The sequence below is a fragment of the Aegilops tauschii genome, chromosome 7 (assembly GCF_002575655.3).
Source record: "Aegilops tauschii subsp. strangulata cultivar AL8/78 chromosome 7, Aet v6.0, whole genome shotgun sequence".
NCBI lineage: Eukaryota > Viridiplantae > Streptophyta > Magnoliopsida > Poales > Poaceae > Aegilops > Aegilops tauschii.
In genome coordinates, this window is record NC_053041.3 from 71054861 (window position 1) to 71081507 (window position 26647).

Sequence of the window (26647 nt, forward strand, 5' to 3'; positions counted from 1 at the left end):
TCAGATTACAAAAACCAATATCTACCATCCATATTGCACTTGTATCACCATCTCTTCGCCGAACTAGTGCACCTATACAATTTACCATTGTATTGGGTGTGTTGGGGACACAAGAGACCCTTTGTTATTTGGTTGCAGGGTTGTTTGAGAGATACCATCTTCATCCTACGCCTCCCACGGATTGATAAACCTTAGGTCATCCACTTGAGGGAAATTTGCTACTGTCCTACAAACCTCTGCACTTGGAGGCCCAACAACGTCCACAAGAAGAAGGTTGTGTAGTAGACATCAAGCAGTTTCTGGCGCCGTTGCCGGGGAGGTTAGTGCTTGAAGGTATATCTTTAGATCTTGCAATCAAATCTTTTAGTTTCTTGTTTTATCACTAGTTTATTTTATAAAAGAAAACAACAAAAAAAATGGAATTGAGGGTGCCTCATATGCTTCATCTTTTTAATATCTTTCATGAAAATAAGGATTCCGATAATTGTGCTCAATTTCTAGAGGAAGAATGCATTAGGATGTTTGGCACTAAATATTTGAATGATGAGCATGATTGCAATGTTGTTAGTATGAATTCTTTGAATATCCATAGTACTAATGATGATTGCACTAGTCATGATGAAAATGTCTCTTATAAGCATGTCAACTTTTGTGGAATACATAGAGCTTGCAAGTACACACCAAATAGGGAAGATAGATTTTGCAAGAGGCATAAGTATTTGGAAACTAAATGGTTGCAAGAAAGGCTAGATGATTCTGCTGAAGGATTCAATATTTATCGCCATCCTTGTGAACTTTGCAATGAACATGGTCATTTAAAGCTCCAATGCTATTTGTTTCATGATCAAATCGTATCCAAAAAATGTGATAACTTGATTACCCTTGAGCATCATAAAGAGCTTAGTCTTCTTTTGGGGTATGAAGAAATGAAACGTATAACTGAGGGTATTCCAAAATTTAATCTTGATAGATTTCTTGATTTTGATCTAGAAGATTTTTTTTACGTATTGTGCGGTGAATTGCATTGAAAATCCTTATATTGCCAATTACATAAAGACAAGAAAACAAATAGAATATGAAGAGAATACTAATGAAAGGGAAGAGACTTCCCAATATCTTCCTATTATTTCTTATGATGAATCAGGTAACGAGGAGGAGCCTTCTATTCAACCAATCTCATTAATAAAGAGCTCCAAAAAGAGGATTAAACCCACACATTATGTGAATAAGAAAAAGAAAAGATGAAGAAGCAAAGGTGAAAAGGTATCCCTCCCAAATGATGTTGCTCCTATTACTCATTGTTATGATGATAATTGCTATACTATTGGTGCTATCCATACTATTAATGATGAGAGTAATTATGCTTATGATATGAAAAGGCCCAAGCTTGGGGATGCTATGTTTGATGAGAATGACATGTTTGAGAATTTATTTGCTGCAATTAATGTTTGTCCCAAGCTTCGGGATGCTATGTCTAATGAAGATGATATTTTTATCCTCCCAAGTTTTGATATGCAAATTTGTTATGATGATAGCATGCCTCCTACTTATGATGATTATATTTATGAAAGTGGATTTGGAGAGGTCATGACTTTATTTAGTAATGATTCCACTATCTTGGAAGAGGTTTCAATTGATTATGATGAGAACACAGTTGCTACCTATGATGATTATTGTGATGATACTTATGCTACTCTTTTAACGTGATGATTATTGTGATGATTATTGTGATGATTATATTTATAAAACTTGTCATGATTTTGATTACCCTTTTTCTGAACAATACTCTTTTAACGTGGAAAATTTTTATAGTATTCGAGTCTCTTATGATACTCCCACTATTCCGATTGAGAAGAATTTTGCTTATGTAGAGAGTAGTAAATTTTCTATGCTTGTAGATCATGAAAAGAATGCTTTAGGTGCTGGTTATATTGTTGAATTCATTCATGATGATACTGAAAATTATTATGAGGGAGGAATCTATGCTTGTAGGAATTGCAATAATATCAAGTTTCCTCTCTATGTGCTTAAAGTTTTGAAGTTATGCTTGTTTTGCCTTCCTATGCTAGTTGATTATTGTTACCATAAGTTGTTTGCCCACAAAATCCCTATGCATAGGAAGTGGGCTAGACTTAAATGTGCTAGTCATATTCTTCATGATGCTCTCTTTATGTTTCAATTCTTATCTTTTATGTGAGCATCATTGAAATCATCATGCCTAGCTAGGGGCATTAAACGTTAGCGCTTGTTGGGAGGCAACCCAATTTTATTTTTGTTCTTTGCTTTTTGCTCCTGTTTAGTAATAAATAATCTATCTAGCCTCTGGTTAGATGTGGTTCTATGTTTTAATTAGTGTTTGTGCCAAGTAGAACCTTTGGGAAGACTTGGGTGAAGTCTTTATGATCATGCTGTAAAAAACAGAAACTTTAGCGGTCACGAGATGTGCTGCCATTTTTTACTGGAGAGTGCTTTTAGGTTGATTTTTCTTGCAGATGATTAATAGACAAATCCTGAGGTCCACCAATTTATTTCAGAATTTTTGGAGTTCCAGAAGTATACGTTTGATACAGATTACTACAGACTGTTCTGTTTTTGACAGATTCTGTTTTCATTGTGTTGTTTGCTTATTTTGATGAATCTATGAGTAGTATTGGAGGGTATAAACCATAGAGAAGTTGGAATACAGTATATATTACACCAATATGAATTTAGAATGAGTTCACAACAGTACCTAAGTGGTGGTTTTATTTTCTTATACTAACGGAGCTTACGAGTTTTTTGTTGAGTTTTGTGTTGTGAAGTTTTCAAGTTTTGGGTAAAGATTCGATGGACTATGGAATAAGGAGTGGAAAGAGCCTAATCTTGGGGATGCCCATGGCACCCCAAGGTAATATTCAAGGACAACCAATAGCTTAAGCTTGGAGATGCCCCGGATGGCATCCCCTCTTTCTTCTTCGTTCATCGGTAACTTTACTTGGAGCTATATTTTTATTCACCACATGATATGTGTTTTGCTTGGAGCGTCATTTTATTTTATTTAGTTTTGCTTGCTGTTTGAATAATATCCCAATATCTGAAATTCTTAATTGTTAGAGAGTCTTCACATAGTTGCATAATTATTCGACTACTCATTAATCTTCACTTATATCTTTCGGAGTAGTTTGTCATTTGCTATAGTGCTTTACTTATATCCTTTTAGAGCACGACGGTGGTTTTATTTTGAAGAAATAGATTAACTCTCATGCTTCACTTATATTATTTTGAGAGTCTTTAGAATAGCATGGTAATTTTCTTTGGTTATGAATTTAGTCCTAATATGATAGGCATCCAAGATGGGTATAATAAAAACTTTCATATAGAGTGCATTGAATACTATGAGAAGTTTGATAGTTGATGATTGTTTTGAGATATGGAGATAGTGATATTCAAGTTGTGCTAGTTGATTAGTTGTGAATTTGAGAAATACTTGTGTTGAAGTTTGCAAGTCCCGTAGCATGCACCTATGGTAAACGTTGTCTAACAAATTTGAAACATGAGGTGTTCTTTGATTCTCATCCTTATGAGTGGCGGTCGGGGACGAGCGATGATCTTTTCCTACCAATCTATCCCCCTAGGAGCATGCGCGTAGTGTTTGGTTTTTGACGACTTGTAGATTTTTGCAATAAGTATGTGAGTTCTTTATGACTAATGTTGAGTCCATGGATTATACGCATTCTCACCCTTCCATCATTGCTAGCCTCTTCGGTACCGTGCATTACCCTTTCTCACCTTGAGAGTTGGTGCAAACTTCGCCGGTGCATCCAAACCCCGTGATATGATACGCTCTATCACACATAAACCTCCTTATATCTTCCTCAAAACAGCCACCACACCTACCTATTATGGCATTTCCATGGCCATTCCGAGATATATTGCCATGCAACTTTCCACCGTTTCATTTATTATGAAACGCTTCATCATTGTCATATTGCCTTGCATGATCATGTAGTTGACATCGTATTTGTGGCAAAGCCACGATGCATAATGTCATACATGTCACTCTTGATTCATTGCCCATGCCGGTACACTGCCGGAGGCATTCATATAGAGTCATACTTTGTTCTAGTATCGAGTTGTAATCATTGAGTTGTAAATAAATAGAAGTGTGATGATCATCATTAATAGAGCAGTGTCCCATGAATAAAAAGAACAAAAAGAAAGGCCAAATAAAAAAAAGAAAGGCCAAAAAAAGGGGATGGCCAAATAAAAAAAAGAGGGAGGCCCAAAAAAAAGAAAAGAAAAAGAAGGGACAATGCTACTATCCTTTTTCGACACTTGTGCTTCAAAGTAGCACCATGATCTTCATGATAGAGAGTCTCTTATTTTGTCACTTTCATATACTAGTGGGAATTTTTCATTATAGAACTTGGCTTGTATATTCCAACAATGGGCTTCCTCAAATGCCCTAGGTCTTCGTGAGCAAGCAAGTTGGATGCATGATGTCTACTACACAACCTTCTTCTTGTAGACGTTGTTGGGCCTGCAAGTGCACAGGTTTGTAGGACAGTAGCGAATTTCCCTCAAGTGGATGACCTAAGGTTTATCAATCCGTGGGAGGCGTAGGATGAAGATGGTCTCTCTCAAACAACCCTGCAACCAAATAACAAAGAGTCTCTTGTGTCCCCAACACACCCAATACAATGGCAAATTGTATAGGTGCACTAGTTCGGCGAAGAGATGGTGATACAAGTGCAATATGGATAGTAGATATAGGTATTTGTAATCTGAAAATATAAAAACAGCAAGGTAACTAATGATAAAAGTGAGCGTAAACGGTATTGCAATGCTAGGAAACAAGGCCTAGGGTTCATACTTTCACTAGTGCAAGTTCTCTCAACAATAATAACATCGATAGATCACATAACAATCCTCAACATGCAACAAAGAGTCACTCCAAAGACACTAATAGCGGAGAACAAACGAAGAGATTATGGTAGGGTACGAAACCACCTCAAAGTTATTCTTTCGGATCAATCTATTCAAGAGTTCGTACTAGAATAACACCTTAAGACACAAATCAATCAAAACCCTAATGTCACCTAGATACTCCATTGTCACCTCAAGTATCCGTGGGCATGATTATACGATATGCATCACACAATCTCAGATTCATCTATTCAACCAACACAAAGTACTTCAAAGAGTGCCCCAAAGTTTCTACCGGAGAGTCAAGACGAAAACGTGTGCCAACCCCTATGCATAGGTTTATGTGCGGAACCCGCAAGTTGATCACCAAAACATACATCAAGTGGCACGTGATATCCCATTGTCACCACAGATAAACACGGCAAGACATACATCAGGTGTTCTCAAATCCTTAAAGACTCAATCCGATAAGATAACTTCAAGAGGAAAACTCAATTCATCACAAGAGAGTAGAGGGGGAGAAACATCATAAGATCCAACTATAATAGCAAAGCTCGCGATACATCAAGATCGTGCCGTAGAGAGAACACAAGAGAGAGAGATCAAACACATAGCTACTGGTACATACCCTCAGCCCCGAGGGTGAACTACTCCCTTCTCGTCATGGAAAGCGCCGGGATGATGAAGATGGCCACCGGTGATGGGTACCCCCTCCTGCAGGGTGCCGGAACAGGCTCCCGAGAGGTTTTTGGTGGCTATAGAGGCTAGCGGCAGCGGAACTCCCGATCTATCTTCTTTTTTATGTTTTTAGGGTACGTGGACTTATATAGGCGAAATAAGTTGGTCGGGGGGGTGCTCGAGGGGCCCAGAGACAGGGGGCACGCCCAGTAGGGGGGGGGGGGGGCGCCCTCCTATCTCCTGGCCTCCTCGAGGCTCTTCTGACGTGAACTCCAAGTCTCCCGGATCATAATCTTCCCAAAAATCACGCTGCCGAAGGTTTCATTCCGTTTGGACTCCGTTTGATATTCCTTTTCTTCGAAATACTGAAACAGGCAATAAAACAACAATATGGGCTGGGCCTCCTGTTAATAGGTTAGTCCCAAAAGTAATATAAAAGTGTATAATAAAGCCCATAATCATTCAAAACAGATAATAAAATAGCATGAATGCTTCATAAATTATAGATACGTTGGAGACGTATCAGCATAAAAGAAAGAATTTATGAAGTGTGAATGCTAGAAGGTGCACAAGTTTGATCAATGATGATTTCAATCACCTTTTCTAGCATGATTATATGTCATAACAGTAGTTCATCTCATAAAACTTCTCACGAATAAGTAACAAGCAATTCACATGTTAAAGCATAGATCATAAACTTTCTTGAAAACTAACAAACCGTGTTATTAGTCATCAAACAATTACAAGTCATCTTATTTTCAGGAAGGGTCTATGTCAGAGCTTTGATTTAGCAAACTCCACATACTCAACTATCATATAGTCTTCTACAATTGCTAACACTCACGCAATACTTATGGTTATGGAATTTTAATCGGACACTGAGAAAGATAGGGGCTTATAGTGTTGCCTCCCAACGTATTCACCTTTGGGTGATGTCAACAATAATAGTTCATGCTAACTTACATCCAATTGGATATATATATATATATATATATATATATATATATATATATATATATATATATATATATATATATATATATATATCAGGATCTTTCCAACACAAGGTGCTTGCCAAAGGATAAAATGAAAAGGGAAAGGTGAAGATCACCTTGACTCTTGCATAAAGTAAAAGACGTAAAATAAAAGATAGGCCCTTCGCAGAGGGAAGCAGGGATTTGCAGAGGTGCCAGAGCTCGATTTTAAAATAGAGATGAAAATAATTTTGAGAGGTATGATCTCATTGTCAACATAACAACCAAGAGTTCCCAATATCTTCCATACTACATACATTATAGGCGGTTCCCAAACAGAATGGTAAAGTTTTTACGCCCCCTCCACCAACAATCATCAATCCATGGCTTGCCCGAAACAATGGGTGCCTCCAACTAACATCAATCCTGGGGGAGTTTTGTTTGCAATTATTTTTGATTTGATTTTGATCTTTTGATCATGGGACTGGGCATCCCGGTTACCAGCCATTTTCTCGTGAATGATGAGCGGAGTCCACTCATCGTGAGAATAACCCACCTAGCATGGAAGATACTGACAGCCCCTAGTCGCTACATGAGCGATTCGGGCATACAAAACAGATTTTTATTTGAAGGTTTAGAGTTTGGCACATGCAAATTTACTTGGAATGGCAGGTAAATACCGCATATAGGTAGGTATGGTGGACACTCATGGAAAAAACTGGGTTTAAGGATATTTGGAAGCACAATTAGTATCTCTACTTGGTGCAAGGAATTTGGCTAGCATGAGGGGGAAAGGCAAGCTCAACATGTTTGAATGATCCATGACAATATACTTTAACTGAGATGTGAGAAAACATAACCCATTACGTTGTCTTCCTTGTCCAACATCAACTCTTTAGCATGTCATACTTAATGAGTGCTCACAATTATAAAAGAAGTCTAAGATAGTATATTTATATGTGAAATCTCTCTTCCTTCAATATTCTTTCATGAATTGTTCAAATGACCGATACAATGCTTGCTAACCTTCAATAAATTTACTACCTCTACTTCTTAGATGTGAAGTCATTACTCCTAATGGGGTAAGCATATGAAACATATATAATTTCAGATTTATGACATTCAACTCATTCAACCATTTACTCATAGGATATAAGTGAAGCACACGAGTAAATGACAAACTACTCCAACAAGATATAAGTGAAGATCAATGAGTAGCTAAATAATTATGTAACTATGTGAAGACTCTATCTCATTTAAGAATTTCAGATCTTGGTATTTTATTCAAACAGCAAGCAAAGCAAAATAAAATGACATTGCAAAGATAGCACAACTCATGTGAAGAAGCAAAAACTTAGGTTCAACCGATACTAACCTATAATTGTTGAAGAAAAAAGGTGGGATGCCTACCGGGGCATCCCCAAGCTTAGATGCTTGAGACTGCTTGAAATATTATCTTGGGGTGCCTTGGGCATCCCCAAGCTTGAGCTTTTGTGTCTCCTTAATTCCTTTTATGTCTCAGTATCTCAAAAGCTTCATACACACCAAACTCAACAAGAACTCGTGAGATAGGTTAGTATAAATCGACGCAATAACCTTATCATACTCTACTGTAAAAAATCACTAAAATTATTATTCAACATTGCATACTAAATGCCTCTGCATATTTAATACTCCTATCATCAAATAGAATCATTAAACAAGCAAACATATGCAAACAATGCAAACATAACAGCAATCTGCCAAAACAGTATAGTCTGTAAAGAATGCAAGATTTATCATGCTTCCCTAACTCCAAAACTTATGAGAGAAAATTCCCACTGTAGTAAATTTATCAGAGCTTATTATGCAAAAGGTTTCAACATTATATCATTCTCTGACTTTTCTAGGGAATTTTTGCAACAGCGGTAAACTTTCTGTTTTCAAACAGCAACATGTATACTAGCAAAATAAGCATGGTAAAGGCTATCCTTGACATTTTTATTGAAACTAAAGATGCAAAAAATTAATCTAAATAACAGCAAGCAAATACTAACAAAATAAAATGATGCTCCAAGCAAAACACATATCATGTGGTGAATAAAAATATAGCTTCAAGTAAAGTTACCGATGAACGAAGACAAAAGAGGTGATGCCATCCGGGGCATCCCCAAGCTTAGGCTCTTGTTTGTCCTTGAATATTACCTTGGGGTTCCTTGGGCATCCCAAATCTTAGGCTCTTGCCACTCCTTATTCCATAGTCCATCGAATCCTTACCCAAAACTTGAAAACTTCACAACACAAAACTCAACAGAAAACTCGTAAGCTCCGTTAGCGAAAGAAAACAAAACACCACTTCAAGGTACTGTAATGAACTCATTATTTATTTATATTGGTGTTAAACCTACTGTATTCCAACTTCTCTATGATTTATAAACTATTTTACTAGCCATAGATGCATCAAAATAAGCAAACAACACGCGAAAGGCAGAATCTGTCAAAAACAGAACAGTCTGTAGTAATCTGTAACTAACGCAAACTTCTGGAACCCCAAAAATTCTACCAAAATAGGAAGTCCTAGGCAATTTGTCTATTGATCAGCATCAAAAAGAATCAACGCAAAATCACTTTTCTGTGATTTACTAAATTGTTTCTCGTGCGCGCAAAGTTTCTGTATTTCAGCAGAATCAAATTAACAATCACCATAGGTTATCCTAAAGGTCTTACTTGGCACTTTATTGAAACAAAAGCTATAAAACATGATTACTACAGTAGCATAATCATGTGAACACACAAAAACAGTAAGGATAAATATTGGGTTGTCTCCCAACAAGCGCTATCGTTTAACGCCCCTAGCTAGGCATGATGATTTCAATGATGCTCACATAAAAGATAAGAATTGAAACATAAAGAGTGCATCATGAAGAATATGACTAGCACATTTAAGCCTAACCCACTTCCTATGCATAGGGATTTTGTGATCAAACAACTTAGGGGAACAATAATCAACTAGCATAGGGAGGTAAAACAAGCATAACTTCAAGATTTTAAGCACATAGAAAGGAAACTTGATATTATTGCAATTCCTACAAGCATATGTTCCTCCCTCATAATAATTTTCAGTAGCATCATGAATGAATTCAACAATATAACCAGCACCTAAAGCATTCTTTTCATGATCTACAAGCATAGAAAATTTACTACTCTCCACATAAGCAAAATTCTTCTCATTCGGAATAGTGGGAGTATCATAAGAGACTTGAACACTAAAAATTGTTTCCACATAAAAAGAGTGATGTTCAGAAAAAGGGTAATCATAATCATGACAAGTTTTATGAATATAATCATCACTAGTTTTTATAGCATAAGTTTCATCACAATAATCATCATAAGTAGCAACTTCGTTCTCATCATAATCGATTGCAACCTCTCCCAAGATAGTGGAATCATCACTAAATAAAGTTGACACTCTTCCAAATCCACTTTCATATTCATCACAATAAGTTTCAACATCCTCCAAAATAGTGGGATCACTACTTCCTAAAGTTGACACTCTTCCAAACCCACTTTCATCAATATAATCATCATAGGTAAGAGGCATGCTATCATTATAACAACTTTGCATATCAAAACTTGGGATGCTAAAAATATCATCTTCATTAAACATAGCATCCCCAAGCTTGGGACAAACATTAATTTCAGCAAATATATTCTCAAATATTTCATCCTTATCAAACATAGCTTCCCCAAGCTTGGGCCTTTTCATATCATGAGCATAATCACTCTCATCATTAAAAATATGGATAGCACCAATAGTAAAGCAATTGTCATCATCACAATGAGTAGTAGGAGCAACTTCATTTGAGAGGGATACCTTTTTACCTTTGTTGCTCATACTTTTCTTTTTCTTCTTCACATTATGTGTGGGTTCAACCTTCTTCTTTGAGCTTCTTATGGATGAGATTGGTTGATTAGAAAACTCCTCCTCGTTACCTAATTCATCATAAGAAATAATAGGAGGATATTGGGAAGTCTCTTCCCTTTCATTAGTATTCTCATCATCTTCTATTTGCTTTCTTTTCTTTAGGTAATTGGAAATATAAGGATTTTCAATGCAATTCTCCGCAGAAAACATATAAATATCCTCTAGATCAGAATCAAGAAATCTATCAAGATTAAATTTTGGAATACCCTCAGTTATACGTTTCATTTCTTCATACCCCAAAAGAAGACTAAGCTCTTTATGATGCCCAAGGGTAATCAAGCTATCACAATTTTTGGACACAATTTGATCATGAAACAATTTGCATTGGAGATTTAAATGACCACGTTCATTGCAAAGTTCACAAGGGGCGCGAAAAATATTGAATCTTTTAGCACACTCATCAAGACTTTCTTGAAAACCTTAGTTTTTAAATACTTATGCCTCTTGCAATATCTATTTTCTCTATTTGGTGTGTCCATGCAAACCCATTCTACTCCACAAAAATCAACATGCTTATAAGAGACATTTTCATCATAACTAGTGATATCATCATTAGTACTATGGATATTCAAAGAGTTCATACTAACAACATTGCAATCATGCTCATCATTCAAATATTTAGTGTCAAACATTTTAATGCATTCTTCTTCTAGCAATCGAGCACAATTTTCCTTTTCATCAAACTCACGAAAGATATTAAAAAGACGAAGCGTATGAGACAAACTCAATTCCATTTTTTTGTAATTTTCCTTTATAAACTAAAATAGTGATAAATCAAGAAGCAAAAATATTTGATTGCAAGATCTAAACATATACTTTCAAGCACTCACCTCCCCGGCAACGGCGCCAGAAAAGAGCTTGATGTCTACTACACAACCTTCTTCTTGTAGACGTTGTTGGGCCTGCAAGTGCACAGGTTTGTAGGACAGTAGCAAATTTCCCTCAAGTGGATGACCTAAGGTTTATCAATCCGTGGGAGGCGTAGAGTCTCTTGTGTCCCCAACACACCCAATACAATGGCAAATTGTATAGGCACTAGTTCGGCGAAGAGATGGTGATACAAGTGCAATATGGATAGTAGATATAGGTATTTTTAATATGAAAATATAAAAACAGCAAGGTAACTAATGATAAAAGTGAGCGTAAACGGTATTGCAATGCTAGGAAACAAGGCCTAGGGTTCATACTTTCACTAGTGCAGGTTCTCTCAACAATAATAACATAGATAGATCATATAACAATCCCTCAACATGCAACAAAGAGTCACTCCAAAGACACTAATAGCGGAGAACAAACGAAGAGATTATGTAGGGTACGAAACCACCTCAAAGTTATTCTTTCGGATCAATCTATTCAAGAGTTCGTCCTAGAATAACACCTTAAGACACAAATCAATCAAAAGCCTAATGTCACCTAGATACTCCATTGTCACCTCAAGTATCCGTGGGCATGATTATACGATATGCATCACACAATCTCAGTTTCGTCTATTCAACCAACACAAAGTACTTCAAAGAGTGCCCCAAAGTTACTACCAGAGAGTCAAGACGAAAACGTGTGCCAACCCCTATGCATAGGTTCATGTGCGGAACCCGCAAGTTGATCACCAAAACATACATCAAGTGGCACGTGATATCCCATTATCACCACAGATAAACACGGCAAGACATACATCAAGTGTTCTCAAATCCTTAAAGACTCAATCCGATAAGATAACTTCAAGATGAAAACTCAATTCATCACAAGAGAGTAGAGGGGGAGAAACATCATAAGATCCAACTATAATAGCAAAGCTCGCGATACATCAAGATCGTGCCATAGAGAGAACACGAGAGAGAGAGAGATCAAACACATAGCTACTGGTACATACCCTCAGCCCCGAGGGTGAACTACTCCCTCCTCGTCATGGAGAGCGCCGGGATGATGAAGATGGCCACCGGTGATGGGTTCCCCCTCCGGCAGGGTGCCGTAACGGGCTCCCAAGAGGTTTTTGGTGGCTACAGAGGCTTGCGGCGGCGGAACTCCCGATCTATCTTTTTTTTTTATGTTTTTAGGGTACGTGGACTTATATAGGCAAAAGAAGTCGGTCGGGGGGTGCTCGAGGGGCCCAGGAGACAGGGGCGCACCCAGTGGGGTAGGGGGGTGCCCTCCTATCTCCTGGCCTCCTCGAGGCTCTTCTGACGTGAACTCCAAGTCTCCTGAATCATAATCTTCCCAAAAATCACGCTGCCGAAGATTTCATTCCGTTTGGACTCCGTTTGATATTCCTTTTCTTCGAAATACTGAAACAGGCAATAAAACAACAATATGGGCTGGGCCTCCGGTTAATAGGTTAGTCCCAAAAGTAATATAAAAGTGTATAATAAAGCCCGTAATAATTCAAAACAGATAATAAAATAGCATGAATGCTTCATAAATTATAGATACGCTGGAGACGTATCAATGCACACCCACTTAGTTTCTTTTGTTGAGCTTTCATACATTTATAGCTCTAGTGCATCCGTTGCATGGCAATACCTACTCCTTGCATTGACATCAATTGATGGGCATCTCCCTAGCCCGTTGATTAGCCGCGTCAATGTGAGACTTTCTCCTTTTTTGTCTTCTCCACACAACCCCCATCATTATATTCTATTCCACCCATAGTGCTATGTCCATGGCTCACGCTCATGTATTGCGTCAAAGTTGAAAACACTACTAGGAAAAGGGCTATAGCGAATATGCACATTAATGGCGCACCATGTGTATGTACGCCATTAGTGTCCATATCACTAATGGCGCACCACACCCACGGTGCGCCACTACTAACAATTTTTTTTCCAAAACTAGTAATTGCACACTAGGGTATAGTGCGCCATTACTAGTTTTAACTAGTAATGGCGCACCACACACTCTGTGCGCCACTACTAACAATTTTTTTTACTTTTTTTTCAAAACTAGTAATGGCGCACCAGGGTATAGTGCGCCATTACTAGTTCAAACTAGTAATGGCGCACCACAACCACGGTGCGCCACTACTAACAATTTTTTTTATTTTTTTTGCAAAACTAGTAATGGCGCACCACGTAACAGGTGCGCCATTAGTAACCATGGTTACTAATGGCGCATTGTTAGGTGGTGCGCCATTGGTAACCTAAGAGTAGCTAGATATTTTGGACAACCACCTACCACACTCACTTTCCCCACTTCATTCTCTCCACCTCCTCCTCCAAGCTTGTCTTGGGTGCCTCCTCCTCCTCACCTCATTTGCACCATAGATTCACCCCAATTAAGTGGTTAAATTTCCTTTTTTTGATAGGTAAGTAAGGGGAAAGCTTTCTTTATGTTGTAGATCTACTTTTTTCTCCCTCCAACAACGTGCACATGCCCTTTTTATGGCCTAGATCTACGTATGTTTGTGGTGTTGCATATGTTTGTGGTGTTGCATATGTTTGTGTTTGCAGGTACCGGTATTTGAAATGCGATAGTTGCCAATATTTTGCCGGAATGTTGATTCATTTCCGTTTCGGCGAGAATTTGGCACTATGCATTCTTTTTGGTCCTATTTTTAGGCAAAGTCATGCCAAATTTTTTTGGTTCTAAAATATCGTTTTGCTCTACCCCGCAGGCGACCATGGTCCGCACGATGACCGAAGGCATCGTGAATAGGTTTTTGAGCTCTGCGAAGGCCGAGATGCTTCAAAAGAACAAGACGGAGATAAGATGTCCGTGTCGAAGATGCAAGCTAAGGAGCCTTATGGACCCGAATTTCGTATAGGTGCGGGACCACCTGCTCTTGCGTGGTTTCATGGATGGCTATCAGTGGCAAGGTGATGAAGATGATTATGAAGTCGTCCATGGGGGTCGGGCAAGAAATGAGGAAGGGCAGCAAGACAACCGCGGCGAGGGCGGGCGAGAAGACGAAGAATCTCCAGGACATGATCACGAAGTAGATGTAGTACACAGTCATCATGTAGAAGATGCCAGACATGATGATGAGGAAGATGCCGGAGCAGACGAAGGGCATGATCATGAAGATGAAGTTGCCGGAGCAGACGACAATGGACCATCGATGGGCTGGGTGCAGGATCCTCATATTCAAGAGCTGCTTCTCAAGCAGACGGATAACACAAGAGCTGCCGCCCGAGAGAAAGCCAAGCTGGACCAACTAGAGATAGACGCGGTTACTCCATTGTATGAAGGATGCATGCCCGAGGATACCCGCCTGAAAGTAACGCTCATGGCTTTGGAGATGAAGGTAAAACACGAAATGACCGACGCATGCTTCGACGAGAACATGTCATTCTGGCACGAACGTCTTCCCAAGGGGAACAAGAGCCCGGCCAGTTTCGAGGAGGCGAAGAAAATCGTGTGTCCACTGGATTTACCGCACGTGAAATACCATGTGTGCATGAACAATTGCATCATTTATCGGGACGAGCACGCGGAGTCTACCATATGTCTGGTGTGCGGCAGCACTCGGTATAAGAAGAGGAAGAAAGCTCCTCGAAAAGTGGTGTGGTACTTTCCGATCACTCCCCGTCTACAGCGGTATTTCACGGACCCTATGGTAGCAAAGCTCCTACGTTGGCACGCGGATAGGGAGGAGAAGAAGCGAGAAGATGACGGAAATGATCCGGAGATAAATAAAAAGACAAGATGCTGAGTCACCCTAAGGATGCGAGCCAGTGGCAAGTGTTGAACTTCGAACACCCAGAATTTGGGGATGATCCAAGGAACATCATGCTGGGCACGAGCACCGATGGAGTCAATCCGTTTGGCAGCCAGAGAAGCACACATAGCACCTGGCCTGTGTTTGTGTGGATGTACAACCTTCCCCCTGGTTGTGCATGAAGAGGAAGTACATTCACATGAGTATGCTAATTGAAGGGCCAAAACAACCGGGGAACGACATCAATCTGTATCTGGGGCTGCTGAAAGAGGAGCTAGACACGCTATGGAAAACGCCAGCCAATACGTGGGACACCGCAGAGAAAGAATATTTCCCTATGAGAGCCGCACTGCTCACGACGGTGCACGACTATCTCGGTTACGGATATGTCGCGGGTTAGGTGGTCCACGGATTTTCTGGAGGCGTCAGGTGCATGGATGACACAACGTATCGCCAGCTAGATAGAGATCCCAGGTCTTCGAAAACCGTGTTCATGGGACATCGAAGGTGGTGGCTTCGCGACGATGATTCATGGAGAAAATGCAAGGATCTGTTCGATGGTGAAACCGAACCCCGAAGACGCCCATGTACGAGGAGCGGCGAGGAAATAGACGAGCTATTGAAAAATTGGAAAGAGTGCCCACCGCTGGGAAAGGCGCCAGAGCCGGGAAAGAAGCGAAAGGCGCTAGAGCCGCTGCTGAAGGTATGGAAAACGAGGTCTGTTTTCTGGGACTTGCTGTACTGGAAGATCCTCCTTGTGCCTCACAGCCTTGATGTCATGCATATCACGAAGAACGTGTGCGAGAGTCTGCTTGGTACCCTGCTCAACATGCAGGAGAGGACCAAAGATGGGCCGAAAGCAAGGGCAGACTTGAAATCAATGGGCATCAGAGAGGAGCTTCACGCTAATGATGATGATGATGATGATGAGGCAAAGGACACGGAAAGTCGTCGCAAAGGCAAAAAGGCCAAGAAGATCGGAAATGACTTCCCTCCCGCGTGCTTCACTCTAAGTCAGGAGGAGATCGAGCAGTTTTTCACCTGCCTCATAGGAGTAAAACTTCCTTACGGTTACGCGGAGATACCTAGACTCAGCGAAGCCAAAGTTCAGCGGGATGAAGTCTCACGACTGTCACGTGCTGATGACGCAGATACTTCTAGTTGCAATCCGTGGGATCATGGACACGCATGTCCGTGAAACGCTTTTTGGCCTATGCATCTTTTTCGACGTCATCTCTCGGAAGTCGGTTGGCGTGAGGCAACTCAGAAGGCTACAAGAAGAGATCGTGGTGATACTATGCGAGCTTGAGATGTACTTCCCGCCCGCATTCTTCGATGTTATGGTGCGTCTGCTGGTCCATATCGTGGAGGATATCATCCAACTCGGGCCGACGTTCCTGCACATCATGATGCCGTTCGAAAGGATGAATGGTGTCATCAAAGGATACTTTCGCAACATGTCACGTCCAGAGGGAAGCATAGCCAGGGGCTTTCTGACCGAAGAGTGCATCTCCTACTGCACAAATTATCTAGGTCGAGAACCTCGTTGGTCTGCCCGTCAACATGCACCTCGGCAGGCTCACTGGATGGGGTCACCGCGAGGGTTGCCGTGAAATGCATGTCGACTTCGAGGGTCGACTCACCAACTTTGAAAGAGCAAACCTAGTCGTGGTCGATCCTTGGGTGGTAGAGCACAAAACCTTTATTGAGAAGACGTACAATGACCGAGGCCAATAGAGGATGGACGGAGATATAATCAAAGAGCACAACTCATGTTTCACGCGTTGGTTCAAGGAGAAGCTTCTGTCGTACCCTTTACATGAGGATTCTTCGGCGGAAGAAAAACTCATATTCGCCTTGTCACAGGGCGCCGAGCACAACCTGATGACCTATGAGGCGTACGATATCAACGGCTACACATTCTACACCGAGAAAAGGACATGAAGAGCGATGGTTATCAGAACTCAGGGGTAACGATGGAATCCTACACCGGTAATGACAAGGACAGATACTACAGAAGGATCGAGGAGATCTGGGAGCTGAGCTACGCTGGAGAGAAGGTCCCGATGTTCCGTGTAAGATGGGCCAAGAGCGTCCTAAAATATGACCGGTATTTCACCACCATGGTTATACCCGAAGCCAAATCCAAGACCGCGGGCGCAAACGCCACCGCGAAGTATGAGCCATGGGTACTGGCTTCCCAAGTGGACCAATGCTTCTTCATTACCGACACGTCAAAGCCCAGTCATGTTGTCGTGAGGAGGGGCAAAAGGAAGATCATCGGAATGGATGGAGTCGCCAATGAGCAAGACTTTGACAAGTACGGCGACCCGAAGATGGAACATGACGACAACGATGAAGTGCCATACACCACAAGAAGAAGCAGGACCACCCTACCTAAAGGACGTCCGTTCAAGAGAAGAACTCCATTTGCGAAAAAGAAGGGCAAGAAGATTGTGAAAAGATAGCTAGCTAAGATCGATTGTATTTAAATTGTAGTCTTCATTTCTCTATTGTATTTCGACATATGGAATTGAATTTCTAACTCACAAAAAGTATTGAATTTGCTAATATTTTTTGAACTCATGAATATTTTTAAATTTCATGGAACTTTTTGAATTCATGAATATTTTTTCAAATTTGATGATATTTTTTCATACTCATAAATGTTTTACCAATTCACCAATGTTTTGCAACTAAAAATCCAAAAAAAAGTTACTAATGGCGCACCCCTAGGAGGTGCGCCATTGCTCTCAAGGTACTTATGGCACACCCTTAGGAGGTGCGCCATTGGTATACCAATTTTTATTTAATTAGGTTTATTCTGTTACTGAATTTCTAACTCACAAAAAGTATTGAATTTGTTAATATTTTTTGAACTCATGAATATTTTTAAATTTCATGGGCACTTTTTGAATTCATGAATATTTTTTCAAATTTGATGATATTTTTTCATATTCATAAATGTTTTACCAATTCACAAATGAATGCAACTAAAAATCCAAAAAAAAGTTACTAATGGCGCACCCCTAGGAGGTGCGCCATTGCTATCAAGGTACTTATGGCGCACCCCTAGGAAGTGCGCCATTAGTAACTTTTTTTTAGATTTTTAGTTGCATTCATTTGTGAATTTCTAACTCACAAAAAGTATTGAATTTTTTAATATTTTTTGAACTGATGAATATTTTTAAATTTCATGGGCACTTTTTGAATTCATGAATATTTTTTCAAATTTGATGATATTTTTTCATATTCATAAATGTTTTACCAATTCAGAAATGAATCCAACTAAAAATCCAAAAAAAGTTACTAATGGGGCACCGCTAGGAGGTGCGCCATTGCTATCAAGGTACTTATGGCGCACCAGGAGAAGGTGCGCCATTGCTAACCCTCCCCCCACTAAAATCCCCAATCCCCGATCCCCAATCTCACATCTCTCTCAGCCCCGACCCACTGCGCCGCCGCCCCGACGTGCGCCGCCGCCCTCGCCCGTGGGACGCGTCAGCTCCCAATCCGCGCCCCCGCCGCCACCCTCTCCCCGTCCTCCCCTTCCTCCCCCTCCGACCCCACCCCGCTCTCGCCAGAGCAGCGCCGCAGGGCCGACACCAACCTCGCCCTCGCCCGCGCGCGCCGCAACCTCCGCCTCACCGAGTCCGGAGCTGCTCGTGGAGGAGACGTGGCTGGAGGCGCTCTCCGGGGAGCTGCTCAAGCCCTACGCGCTCGACCTCTGCCGCTTCGCCGCCCACGAGCGCCTGCACGCCAAGGTGCCCGTCTACCCGCCGCCCCACCTCGTCTTCCACGCGCCAAATCGAGCGGCGACCAGGTAAATCCATCCAGACCCGCCGGCGTCCACCTCGACCTCCCTCCTCCCCTGCATTCCCGCCACCCCACATCTCTTTATGGCTCCGTTTGACGGACTCCTCCACCTTCCCTTCTCTCTGCAGGATAGGACGAACTCCATCATCGAGCAGAACCGGGGCGAGCTCCAGCCCTACCCACCGGCGTCCAGCACAGGTATGCTCATCCCCTTCCCGCCCCTCCGGCTGCCGGTGTCCGCCCTCCCTCTCGCCTGCCCCCATCTCTGATTGTTTTCTTTTCCAGTCTCAATCTATATGCTACATGATCTATACCGAGGTGAATAATCTTTTGTCATGGAAGATTGTTGGTTGTTGTGCATGATCTGTTGCAACTGCGATTGAATGTCCGTGAAAAATGTGTCATGAATTGATGTTGCTGAATATTGATGATATCTGAAACGATTCACACATGTGTTTCTGAATGTAAGACAACAACCTGTATAGGACAGATTTGGTGCAAGAAAACAACACACTTCTACTAATCTCTTGCTGCATAGGAAAGGTATTTTGCAGTGCTCAAGCAAAGTGAGGATAGTTTCAGTTAACTAAGCCGTGATCACTCAAAAGTTAGTTCAAAGAAGATCTTGGTTGGCTTTCAGCAGTTGCTGTAGTTGTCAGAGAGAAGTTCAAACCTGTCAAAGAATGAATAGCCTAGTACTTCAGCTATTATCTTCCCCACTATAGTTTTGCCAGAACCCATCATTCCTACATTTAAATGCATACATATATTAGATAGGCAATACATAGTGAAGGGTTGCATTCAAATTATAGAGCTGATGTGGGGGCAAGAACTAACCAACTAGATAAACACAGCGGTCATTCAGGCAAGGGAGCACGTCCTCTGCTTTTTGCTGCAGTTAACATGGAGGTCAGTCATATCAACACAAATATGCAGTTAGTTGATGATTTGTGTGAATTTCTCCATGTAAACTTGCCAAGGCAAACATCATTGCATTATCTCCTAAACTTTAGTACGAGAGCCTCATCAGCAGAATAGTGGGCCTTCTCAGTACCTGCGATCGTGCATGCATGTCAGATCACAATCATTCGATAGCATCCTCGATAGCACTCTCTTTGACTTCTATGGTTTGTCCTGGGTAGCATACTACAGAAATTACTCAATTTTTGCGGACTTATTTGCGATCCATGATATTTCTTTGGAGTCTCATGACACATCCCTTAATTTTTTTGAAATTCGTAGACACTAAAATCAAAATAGCTCATGGCTGTTTGATGTGACCGTTATTAGGTTTATGTCCATTTCAATGGCTACTTGCACCAACAGCTGAATGTAACTGAACTTTTGAACACATGAATTGTAGATAGTTTTAGTTAACTAAGATTGGCAGAATATCTTGTTTCAAATATAGCCTATGCATGTCTTGTTTTCTGGTTATGGATATTGTATAGTACTGCATATCTTTTTTTTTGTAATATAATGCTTACCAAAGGTTTCAATATTTTGCTGTTACCATTGTTCTTTGAGCATAATTCTTTTTCATTTCCTACTATCCTTATTCTAATTCTCTTAAATTGCTATGTTGTGTGTAACAGAATTAGATCTTGGATCTGCTAGTGGACTTTGGGAGTTTGTTAGCCAGCTTGGTGACTCTAGATTTTTTCTGTGATCTGTGGCTGGCATCTAGACAGCACACACATACATACAGAGGCACATTGTGGTGCTGCTTTGTTTCTGTGATCACATTGTGGTGCCTGGCACATTTGCCCCATCACTTCGTTACCCCTTTCTCCTGAAATGTTGATTAATTTCCGTTTCGGTTGAGATTGGGGCACTCCTAGGTCAAGAAAATTAGCAAAGGTCATGCCCAATTTTCTTGACCTAGAAGGTGCCCGATTCTCAACCGAAACAAAAATTAATCAACATTTATAGTTTGACCTAGATATTGGGGTGCTACTGCTACTGCTTTGAGTTGCTACCGCTATATCCTCCATCCCATCCCACCGGAGCAAGCAAACCTACAAGCTGCTCCTCATGTTTTCCCCTCTACTAGTAGACTGGAACTTTCCAATGCTGGCTGGTTTGCACCCTCTACAAGCTGCTACTGCTTCTGAATAACCTAACAGCCATCAAAATCTAGTTTGAATCAGAAAAATGTGAGAAAACCCATCGATTGAGGCGGACAACTAGTTGTAGATGAGGAGGGGCATGTGAGGCCCCATCGAGTCTATGAAGATGTGATGGGTCCTGATATATTGACTTGTGGATTTACTTTTTCCTAGACTGCATTTAAGAAATAACTCTAGCAGCCTTTTTTTTCCTATTTAGAGCGAACATGGCCCACAACGATGAGGCCGGCGGTTCGGGCAAGGCATTCTGGGAGCTGTCCCAGGAGATGGAGGAAGAACCTCACCGCTATGAGGACGCCGCGGAAGACACCGATCCCCGACTACACAACCCCTAGTGGCGTCGGGGATGACACCACTGTTGGTGCCGCCGAGGATGCCACCACTGATGATGGTAGTGCACACATAGATGGCAGCCAACCGAAGAGGCAATGGAAGGACCGGCGCCCGAACGTGCTCGGCACCGTCAAGCAGGAATTTACTGAAGTGTCCTCCAGTGGGCATCCAACGGCGCGACAAGAATTAGTCAGTGGGTACTCGGGACAACTCGGGTGCATTCTCCGGAGCACAGTCTTGATCAACACTGAGAACCTAAGGCATCGTGACCGAGGGAATTTGCGCAACCTCCTCTTCACGAAGCTGCACGAACGATACAAGTTCCCCGGTGACTTCGCAAACACACGCCTCTCAGGGAATAAAGTGAACAGTGCCGCCCTCACGAAGATGAGCACGGCCCTGGCTACTTGGAGAGCCGCGCTGAGGAGAAGGATTCTAAGAGGTGATAGTGATGAGAAGATCAAGGAGACAAATCCTTCGATCAGCGAAGCTGACTACCGGGAGTTCAAGATCAAGTGCGAGAGCAACGCAACTGCGGAATCAAGTCAGTGGGGGAAAGATATGCGGGACTTGAACTTAGGGTCCACAAACTCGGTCCCAGTGGTTACAGAGTGGAGGAACCTATATGGGACAAGGAGGACGCGGAGCATGCCGAGCAAGGCCTACCGCCCCTCTTCGATAAATACCGTGACAAGCAGACTAGGAACTATGTCAGGGCCCGGTACAAGGTGGACCCGGTAACAAAGGAGCTTACCATGGATCCGAAGACCAAGTCGCTTGAGCTTGTTCTGGTAAGGAATACACCCCCGCGTAATTAGCTCCATATGGTTGCATTCTAGTTAATGAAGCCAAATTTCTAAATGGTTCACGTTCCTTCCGCAGGACACTAAAAGCAGTAGCGCAGGGTCGTCTTAGAGCTCCCCTTGGGACACTACTTTAAATAGGGCATTGAACATAATGAAACACAAGGATAAGTTCAGTAAGCCATCGTCAGCTGGTTGTGTGGCCGGCAAAGGCTAGTCCACGAAATGGTCGGAATACTATAACGCTGGGCGAAAGGAGAGAAAGACCAGCTCGGAAAGCCAGGAGCGCGAGGTTCAAGAACTCAAGGCGCAAGTGGCGCGGATTCCGAAGATGGTCCAAGAGCAAGTGCGAGACCAACTGGGAGCGACGATCACTGCCATTGTGCCTACCTTGATTGAGGGGTTGCAGGCGTGGATTGCGGGCGGCCAACAGGGGCCGCCCCCGATTCCCAGCTTCACGGCCAGCAACTCGCACAATGCGCCGGCGGCGCCATTGGTGTCTCCGGCGGAGGCGGTATTGGTGTCTCCGGCGCCGGCGCGGGCATTGGAGCTTAATGCACCCGGGTGTGGGAAGAATACGCCGGCCGACACCTTGGCAGCAAGCGGCCCCTCCGTCACTTGCACGCCCGCTGTTGGCGGTGCCTCGACATTAGCCAAGCTTGATGCCATAATGGTAACTAAGCCTCTCGGCCGATGACTTCATCTCCTTGCCTTTGACTGGGCATCCCTGACGCCCTACATGTTTTAGCAGGGTACCGCTGACGTTCCATGCACTCTCCTGCACTTCGTGGGCGGCGAGTTGATCGATGTCGCCAAGGCCAGAATCGTTCAACCGGGCAACCCCGTGTTCCATGGTAATCCGATGCCACCCACCGTGTATAGGGTTCAACTGGTTCGGGTGCTGCCGGGCTGCGACGACTTGTTGCCTCTGTTTCGACCCGCTGGGGCCGACGAAGATGATGTGATGACCCTTAGCGCCTGCTTAAGCTGGCCCCTGCTTTGGCCGAAGAGCCAGATTCGTTTGGGGGCGGGGGACACCACCCCACAGACAACACCGCCAGTTGTTCCGGCGCCAAGCCATGGCAAGACCGCCGCAACGCTACCGGACATGCCGTACATGCATATGGCACAGGATCCGGACATGCATATGGCACAGGATCCGGACGACGACGACGACGACGGTAGAACATTTACCAATGTCGATAAGTACTTCAACGAACATGGGTACGGTGACGAATTCTTGGGGCCTCCTTCTCAAGAACCCAACCCTGCAAAAGACGATTGCGATCTAGCTGGTACCACGGAGAAACCCAATTGCAACAGGCATCGTCTGGCGTTCAGTTCTCACGAGACGCCTTCAGCTGCCGCCTTCACCGAGCCTCAGATAGCCGAGGTGGGAAATATTATCAGCCTCAACACACTCAAGAAGGCGGTCTCTGAGCAGAACTCGATCCCATTACAGCAGAAGAAGAAGGGACGGAAAAGAAAGAATAACAAGGGTGCGAGCCAGCCGGCACCGAGTACGATCCGTGCTCAGGACGGGCCACCTTCACCTAAGGATATCTCGAGGAGGGTGAATGTGGCGGGTAGGCCGATGCTACTGACTAATCTGCTCAATGCTGCAACCGGTGCTATGCGGAGTCTGCATGACAGTGTTCATTCTTTGGAGAAGCGGCGTCTCTCCGAGAATGTTGTGGCATACCCGGTTTACGTGGCCAAGGTGACAGAGGGCAAGGGCTTTGTCGATAGCACCATCGGGGGTATGATCGTCCTGCGGTTTGATGACATCTTCGCTATGTTTAACCTTCATCCGCTGCACTACACCTTCATTCGGCTATTTTCGCTAAGTATGGAGATGCGGATCATTAGAGACAAGACCCCGGACATCGTGATAGTCGACCCCTTCTACATGCGTGCCAAGATCTTGGGCAGCGCTGGGGACCGGCAAGTCGCAAGTTCATACTTCGAAGGTGTCATTCTGGCAAACCCAGATAAGGATAACTTCCTCGTGCCTTACTTTCCTGAGTAAGTCATCCCCTCACCGCCCCGTAACATATGATTTCTTAGATTTCGATTGTTCTTTTTTTCCAACATTCCGTGTTTTGTGAAGTAACACACATTGCACACTCATCCTCTTAAGCCCGAAATATTCCATGGCCACGTATTTCGACTCGGACCGTCAGTCAAAGAAAGACTACACAAATATCAAGAAAGTTCTTGATGAAGCTCTTCCCGGCTACGCCAGATCTGGAGGCACCTTCAGTGGGCCAATTCGTAGGTACGATAAGCACGTGTTCACCCACAATACGACGTTCCCCTGGGTCAAGCAGCCGCCTGGCGATCAGAAGGATGCCTACTACGCCCTCCATCACATGCGGGTGATCATACGAGACCATAATCACCTTCTGCTACCAAATAATCTCAAATATTAGGCCGCACGCTTGTCGGCAATCCAGGACGCGGATATCAGACAAGAATTCTTTCGCATCCAGTCGGAGTTTGCGGAAATCATCCATCAAGATGTCCTTCGTACCTCGGGGCAGTTCTACCTCAGATATCAACCGTCCAACAGTGAGATAGAAACAACGCTACAAATGCAGGCTGACAACGACCGCGATTTCATGACCATCACAATAGACGGTGGCTTCATCCACGCTCCGGTCCCTGATTCGAGTCGAAAGTAGTGATGCTATGTAGTTCTGAAATATCGATTAGCTCATGTTGTAATTAAACTTTAATGAACTTGTATGTTTCTTTAGTTTGGACAGTCGTTCAACTTATATGTAATCGATGCTATTTATTAGTAGGACCATGAATCGTGCTATTAATGTGTTGCTTTTCTCTTCCGATCCTTTTGTTGCATACTTATATATTGCTTATGTATTGTCTGTGAATTGCTACTAACGTTTTGTTTGTCTAGTGCATAGAGATGCCGTCCTATGTTGTGTACAAGCGTAAGGTTCCCGGAGTCTACGACGACTGGGAGGAGTGTCGGAGACAGGTTCACCATTTCAGCGGTAAAAGTTACAAAGGGTACACCACTAGGGCGGAGGCGGAAGCTAGATACGCGCTATCTAGCGGGAGAGAGGAGGAGCGTTGGAGGAACCAGATGAAGACCAGTTTCATCGCGATGATGCTGATCGTGATGACCGCAGCTCTCTTCTATGTGATGGTAGTTTAGATGATCGATATCGACTTGTAATGTGAAGAAAAACTCGCTACTCGCGGTCTCGAGACTTGTAATGTTCTAACTTTGTTCGGTATTTTGAATTCAGAGACTAATATGATGAATTGTATTCGGAGACTAATCTTCTATTGTATTCGACAAATCTACTGTTTATATGTTGTGCTGTATATATTCTGTGCAGTAATGTATTTTGTAACCTGTGCAAATATCAGAAGAGAAAAAAAAATTCCTAATATTCATAGTAGTGGCGCACCATATTGCACTTTAGTGGCGCACTGCAATAAACACACCAGTGGCACATTATCTAGAAGTGCGCCATTAGTAACCCAGAGCACAAGGTAAATATGGCACACTGGTAGACATAGTAATGGCGCACGGTGTGGTGCGCCATTACTATTTGTAACTAGTGGCGTGTTAATAGTGGCGCACCTGTAGTGCGCCATTAATAGCAAAAACAGGTGTGCCACTAACAACCCTTTTTCTAGTACTGAAAAGTTTGAGAATACTAAAGTATGAAACAATTGCTTGGCTTGTCATCGGGGTTGTGCATGATGGGAGCATTTTGTGTGAAGAAAATGAAGCATGGCCAAACTATATGATTTTGTAGGGATGAGCTTTCTTTGGCTATGTTATTTTGAGAAGACATAATTGCTTGGTTAGTATGCTTGAAGTATTAATATTGTTATGTCAATATTAAACTTTTGTCTTGAATCTTATGGATCTGAATATTCTTGCCACAATAAAGAAGATTACATTGATAATTATTTTAGGTAGCATTCCACATCAAAAATTCTGTTTTTATCATTCACCTACTCGAGGACGAGCAGGAATTAAGCTTGGGGATGCTGATACGTCTCCAATGTATCTATAATTTTTGATTCTTCCATGCTATTATATTATCAATCTTGGATTTTTTATATGCATTTATATGCTATTTTATATGATTTTTGGGACTAACCTATTAACCTAGAGCCCAGTGCCAGTTTTTGTTTTTTCCTTGTTTTTGAGTATCGCAGAAAAGGAAAACCAAACGGAGTCCAATTGACCTGAAACTTCACGGAACTAATTTTTGGACCAAAATAAGGCCATGGAGTAAAAGAGTTGGGCCAGAAGAGTCCCAGGCTGCCCACGAGGGTGGGGGGCGCGCCCACCCCCTGGGCGTGCCTTCCTACCTCGCGGACAGCCCGGAGACCCCCTTGACTTGTTC